This window comes from Podarcis cretensis (assembly GCF_951804945.1).
Source record: "Podarcis cretensis genome assembly, chromosome: 2".
Classification (NCBI taxonomy): Eukaryota; Metazoa; Chordata; class Lepidosauria; order Squamata; family Lacertidae; genus Podarcis; species Podarcis cretensis.
The window spans coordinates 69048398-69055555 of record NC_137171.1 but is presented as its reverse complement, the minus strand read 5'-3'; positions in this window follow the sequence as shown (position 1 = coordinate 69055555).

Genomic DNA, 7158 nt, shown 5'->3' with positions numbered 1-7158 from the left:
TGTCCTGGAAAGGAAATATCCCAGCCACAGGCCACATCCAACATGACTGACAGCTTGTCACTCTGAGGGGTCTCATTCCCAACACCTTGCTCTAAGGCAGGCATGTCCAAAGTCCGTTTCGGGGGCCTAATCCTGTGGCAGTTTATTTCCTAGGGTAAAATCCCAAAAAACCCTCAATAACTTCAATCCTAAAAGAAGCTCAACAACTTCAAACCTAAAAGAAGGTTAACAACTTTGGTTGGCCCCTTTGGTCCCCACGGCCCTTCACTTCATCAAATCTGGCCCTCTTTGAAAAAAGTTTGGACACCACTGCTAAGGGGAGTGGAGAAGAAGTGCCTGCAGATTATTCTAAACAAACGAATTGTCTCTCAGTGCTTGTAATAACCTTTTATAAACTTACTTTGTGAGATCTGCCTGGAATACTGTTTATAAATACATAAAATTAGGGTGAGGACATCTGTGGCCCTGGGGTGCTGTTGGGACTACAGTTCTTGTAATTCTGGTCCCATTAGCCATGTTGGCTGGTGCTGTTGGGAGTTGGCATCCAACAACCTCTAGAGGACACCTTATTCCCCACCACTGCCTTAAATTAATAAACAAACACAAGCCTGCTTTTCCATTCTTGCCACTTCTGTATGAGGTTCTGGTCCAGACTACTTTATATGGCCCAGCCGCTGCCTATGCGTGATGATGACTCATTAGCAGTTGGAGTATCTGTTTCGTTGGCTGCTGTGTGACATCCAGGCCACACAGCAGAGTGGACGTAGAGAGATCTACTGGGCCGGGGGGGGGCGTCACTTGAGGGAGATGTATTAATCTATCGTGCTGCTGAAATGAAGGGCCAAGTGTGGAGTGAGGTTAGCTGCTTTTCTGAACACCACTTTTTACCATACGGCATCCCAGCAACCTTGCATTTATAGGTGACCTATGAAAGCACCAACCTGTGAGGTGGGACTTCCTGGAGAGACCCCTCTTTCCCCGAGTCACCAGCCCACCTTTGAGCCCCTCTCCTCCCCTTCACCACATAAGACCTTCCCATGCAGAGGATGTAAGAAAAAGTTGCAGGCTCTGTATGCTCTTTTAAATGTGCATCTGTGGTACTTCTGAAGGATGCGAGTGCTGCTGTCACCAGTGCTAGGACTACCATCTTGGTTGGGTTTGATTTCCTGGTTGGGCTCCTCTCCCTTTCCATAGCTGCCTAGCAGGCAGAAATTCAACAGCCCCAGCTTCCCTGATGATTGCTTTTGAATGTAGTGAAACAGCTGGATTTCTACCTGCTGTGGAGCTGTTCAAGGCAGATCAAGACAACAGCACTACCCATGGGACAGGCAGGGGAGAAAGCTACCATCTTACCCCAGGCTCCTGAGCTTGCTCCTGCCTCATGGTCCCTTCCACACTCGGGCTTTGCATTTGGGAGCCCTGCATAGGGCCAGGGATGCCTGCGCTCTGGCAGGGCAGATGAACCCCCTTTCCTGGTGCTGCTGGTCTATGCCTTTGACTTCAGCCTGAAAGAAACTGACAAGCAAGAGGATTCACCAGACAGGGTCCCGGCATCTGTGTGTTCATAGGCGGGAGAGAGTGGCTGCAGCCTCCCCCATGACCTACTTACAGGAACAAATGAGGATTGTGCGATCTCCATTCAAGCAGAAGATGGGTTAGGGTGGAGGAAGTGAAGAAAGCGTGTCAGCCTGATGATGTGTTATTTGGGCTAGTGAATGTACTGTCACTCCTGTTGCTGTGACCAGCAAGGACACAGCAGGGGCATCCTTAGCAGTGGTGGGGGAGGGCAATGAGAGAAGCGATGGGGCTCACTGCTGGTGCAAGTGGGCCTTTGGCCTCTCACAGCTTCCTGCTTTCTAGGTGCAGAGAGCATTCCCAGTTCTCAGTCTGCAGGATCCCAGCATATTACTTACTTTTTAAAAATGAAACAAAAAACCAGACCAATCAAGTCAAATTTAGATTTTAACAATGTTACTAGATTTATAAATTGTACTAAAATTCCAGGCATTAAATATAGTAACAAAAATAGGAATGCAAGATAGAATGATTTATTACAAAAACAAAGCCTGATTGATCTTAACTAACAATAAATAATAAACTGTTGTTGTTTCATTACCTTGAAAACAAATGCCTCAGAAAGCAGCAAATGTATGTTTCAATTACTTCTACCTCACTAGAATTTTTGTTTGTCTTTAGAAATATAATTTCTGGTTCTGGAGAATGCAGTGTTTTTTTAACTTAGAAGAGGCACCCCCAAACTCGGCCCTCCAGACGTTTTGGAACTACAACTCCCATCATCCCCAGCTAACAGGACCAGTGGTCAGGGATGATAGGAATTGTATTCCCAACACATCTGGAGAGCCGAGTTTGCCTATGCCTGACTTAGAAAGTCAGCTCATAATAGTAATTCCTGAGTACTGACCCAGAGACCTTTCATGTGCCAAAACTTACACATTTAAAATACAAAGCATTACATTGTCTGAATTCGCAGTGATTTTGTTCTGAATCCCCACACTCACCTTACTGCTGTCTCTAGTTCTCTCAAACAATGTACACCTGAAAAGTGAAAAGGTACTGACATTAGACTGATTACCTTCAATCTTCTATTTCTGGCTGACCCTGGGCATGACTTGTATCATGGAGGTCTCTGTTTTGGGTGGAGAAGTTCTAGAAGCCACATGGTGGAATTTTGTGACATCCGTCTTTGAGTGGTAGCAGCCCTGTGAGCACAACCAGTGGTGTGGGATGATGGAGTGCAGCCTTACAACATCTGCAGGACCAGGGGCTCCCCATCCCTGAACTAAGGTGACAAAGTCATTTATGTGCATGAAGGATCTTATTGGCAGTTTTCAGTTTTTTTCAGCAAAGCCAAATGCACCTATTCTAAGGTTGCAGTCCAAGGCATGCTTACCTAGGAATAATCCTCAACTCAATAAGGGGTGGTGTACTTTTGTTGGGTTGCACTGTCACCTAGAGATTCAGCACAGGATCTGCTGGCTGGAGAGAAGGGTCAGTGACTGATTCAGTGGTCTGATATAGGAGAATGGGCAAGTGAAAGCTGGAGCTTCCAGAGGATGCTCAAATATGCCAGAAGCAAAACTGCAGTCAGATAGATATGCAAGACATTTGGAGGCTTTGTCCTGCTGCGCCTTTGGATTACTTAATAAGCAAAAGATACCACTTTGCTTGTTTCAGGAACTATTCTCCACCCTCCTTAAAGCCATTATGTATCTGTGGACATCAGTTTTTGCGAGCAGCTTCCCCTACATTCCTTTCCTTATCAAAACTAGACAGGGCATGTACATCCTATGCACATCCCCTTTCCCCTCCTCCTCCTATCTCTTGTGCACAGCCTGAAGGAGCAACAACTTTAGGACGAGCAGAGCTGAGCATAAGTGGTTAGTGGTAAGGTAATCAGCAGCATATCACCCCTGTTTTGCCACCAACGTTTATGCATGTGCATGTGTGTGGCAGAGATACGTTTTATGCTGTTATGTACATCAGCATTGTTATATCTCGACTGTGATACAGCTATGCTTTATGTTCTCAATTGCAAAGGGAAATCTGTCATGGTCACAAGAAATTCTCCACCGGAACCTCAAGAGCTTCCTGTTGAACTCCTGCCATGTGGTCGTTTTAATACTTGCGGGATTTCTGCCCTTTAGTTGCAGAGTATTTTCACTCCCATCTAAAAGGACAAGTATCCTCTGTACATGTTGAAGCTGCTCTGCACTTTTGGACTCTGTGATTTACTAAGCAGCAGTAATCATGATCTCCAGCAGAGGTCTTTCTCAGTCTGTCACCTAAATAAAGTCCCTTTAATTGGAGATGGCAGGAAATGAACCCAATACCACCTGTATGCAAAGCTCTGCCACTCACCCATGTAGCCCTTCCCTGGTGTCTGATTTGAAATACCTGCCCATACATACATACATACCTTTGCTACATTTAGATACAAGCCTTCAGTCAGTTCCCAGAGCAATTTACAAAAAGAGTAAAATAACAATAAAATCAGTATTAAAATCACTCAGGATCAATCAATTCATGTCAAATGTTTGATTTGGCATGCCTCTCTGCAATTGCATCAAATTGTCTTTCAGCAATAAAGGAATGACAGACACGAACAGCAGGTGTGTCTTGGATAGTTAAGATGTTTGTGATTTTTGTGGGACCACTGCTGTTGTCTGATGTACATTATTTGGTTTGCTTTGAACTGTTTCATTGTATTTTAAGGTGATATGGTAGTAACACACCCTGTGATCTTATGCTGAAGGGTAGGTAAGAAATATTTAAAGTAGTTATTAAATAAATGTATTCTCAAAAGTAAATACCATCTATTTAAGTGGGGCTTGCTTCCACATTAATTAAAGTAGTACTGTTTAGGAATGTAACTCTTTAGGTATTTGTAACTGTTTAACTCAATGTAACTTTCCAGAACTAGCCTGTATTATTTTTACCTGGTGCTACTCTGTTGTGACACAAGATATCTGATATGACAGACCACACTGGCCCCGTTATTCACACCTTGACCAATGAGAGCCTCTGATCTCATCTTGTTCTGATCTTCCTAGTAGGCTCACGCCTGATCAAAGCAACCTCTGCTTGGGGATGGAAAACTGCTGCAATGTCCCCACATGGGCACATGGTGGCAGTGGATAGCATGTGCGCTGGGCAGCTCATTGTATTGGGCAAACCGCTCAGAGTTGCTTCTTTGAGGCATCCGCGGTATCTTTATCCTTGTCAGAAAGCACACGGCTTCTAGCTCAAAGGGGGAATATATAATATTAATATTAATAACCCCACAGTAAACAATCTCTCTATATTGTTGTATGAATTTATTCATATGACTTTTTAACACTCCGGGATAGTTGTGCCAGTAGAACATGAGACTCTTAATCTCAGGGTTGCGGGTTCAAGCCCCACTTGTGATCTCTTCCAGCTCTACAATTCTATGATCCTATGACAATCTCCCTCAACAAAGGTGGCCCAAACATGCAGCTGAAATGTTTAAAAAGGCTAGAGACAGCCACTAGGGCATGCAATCAGGGTTTCACCATGAGATACTTGCAAACATAGTTCTCCCCCTCCCCACCATTGCCCTAACTGAGGGGGACAAACATCTACCTCATGCTTAGTAGCAGGCCACTTAATCACATTGTATATAAACAGAGAAAATCCCTCTTCAGAAGGCCACCATGCTCAGACTCACAGACACTTACAACTTTAAGGGCCTAAAACCAAAGACTAATGAGGTGAAATCCTCATTGGGCAACTCCTTTCGAAAACAGGCAAAAGGGAATGTTGTGCACGCACATTCACACATCACATAGCCCTCTATGTATTGAAGAGAAAGGAATCTTATTCCATTCGCTTATTTGGAGGTTCCAATGTGGAAACGGGGGGAGGGAACAGAAGTCACCCCCACAGCTGAAGTCACCATGTCCCAAAGGCCTGGAATTGGGCGGGGGGATGCGTTCCCCTCAGAGGTTTTTCACCATTAGCCAGGAGGAACCCCTTGAATTCTGCCCCGTTGAGGGCAGCGCAGCCAACTTTTCAATGTACTTCTCTCCACCCCCACCCCCGGCTTTTTTGTGCCTTTAATACCTGGCGCACCAGCAAGCAGGCGGTGGTGTGTTTTTAATGGCTGCATTTAAGCCCGATAAATGGCTGCTGGGACCGCTTCCCTTAAACGCCTAGGCGGGACAGTCCGTCCTAGAAGAACCTAGAAGAACCCTAAACGGAGAGGCGAGGGCTGTGGCGCCTTTCTCAGGCCCATTTCTCCGAGAGCAATTGCACGAGCCTGCCCGCGAGAGAGCAGAGCGAAGCCGCCCGCCGGCGCTTTCGAGACTTCTCCTGCTCTCCACGGCCGTCTCCTTTTCCGGCGCGTTCCATAGCATTCCCGCCGGTGCCCAGCGAGCAATCCCTCCGCTCCCGCAGATCGAGAGGCGCGTGCTTTTGGCGCATTACGGGCGCAGCCGTCGGAAGCCCTCCGGAGGCGCCGAGGGACCGAGGCTTTTAGGAGCAATACGGTCTTCTACCCGAGCTTCTCTCTCTCCCTTGCCCGTAGGTGCAGATGGAGACCGCTGCGGACGAGCCCACTTCCTCGGGAGGGGGAGGCTGCTGCTGCTGCCCTTGCTGCCGCTTCTCCTCCTCCTCCTCCTCTTCGATGAGCTGAGCACAGCGGCCGGTTCCATCGGGGGAGCTGTCTGGGGGGAAGGGGCTGGGAAGCCGAGGCGCGCGGTGGCGAGCAGGAGGCGGATCCGAGAGGACGGGCCCGAGCCGGGACCTCCGAGGAGGAGGACTGAGCCCGCGGGGCTCCCAGCGCCCGGCTATGCGAGGTGGCTGAGTCGGCGGCGGCGGAGAGGAGGCTCGGGTGCCGTCAGGTAAGCGGGCGGTCAAGCGGGGCGGGCGCTCTGCACCTGCAAGGCCGGCGGTGATTCGCGGGCTCCTTTCGCAATCCTCGCCGGGAGAGGCAGGCGGCTGGCCGGGGATGAGGCAGCTGGGAGGCGGAGGCTGCGGGAGGAAGCGGAGGTAACTGCAGGAGCCGCTTGCACCGGGGAGCGGCGGAATGGACGGAGCCGGTGTGTGCGTGTGAACGCGCGCTCTCTCTCTCCTTGTAACCGGGGGTGTGGAAGCGGGAGAGCCGAGCCGTAGGCAGAACAGGATCGGGAGCCGCGGGCGCTCTTACCCCGGAGATCGGGGCCTGAAGGGCGGGTCCCGCTTGCAGGGGTGATGTAGGGAGCAGTGCCTTTCCGCGGGGGCTTGTTGGGAGGCGAGGAGAGGAGGGCGTTCTCCCATTCCCGGGGCGGCTTGCCTCTGGCGCTTGAGTATTGTGCAGCGTAGGCTGCTAGGGAGCCGGAGCGGCAGCAGGCTCCTTTGTTCTGGGGGGACGGATCGGGACATACGGCGAGAGAATTATGGGGCTGTGTCGTTGTCTTCCCTCTCCACCTCCACCCCCCTCCGAACGCATGCATTGGCCGATTACTTGAGATCCCTGGAGATGTCCTTTGCAGATTCCCTGGCTGCTGGAGAGGCTGTTGCTTGTTGCAGCGTCTAGGCCGGGGGAGCAGCGGGAACGTCGTGGCTGCCTAGCGGAAGGGCTGTTGTGTTTAGGGAGGGCGTAGGGACCGCCTGGAGTTGCGCTGGGGCCTGGAGTGG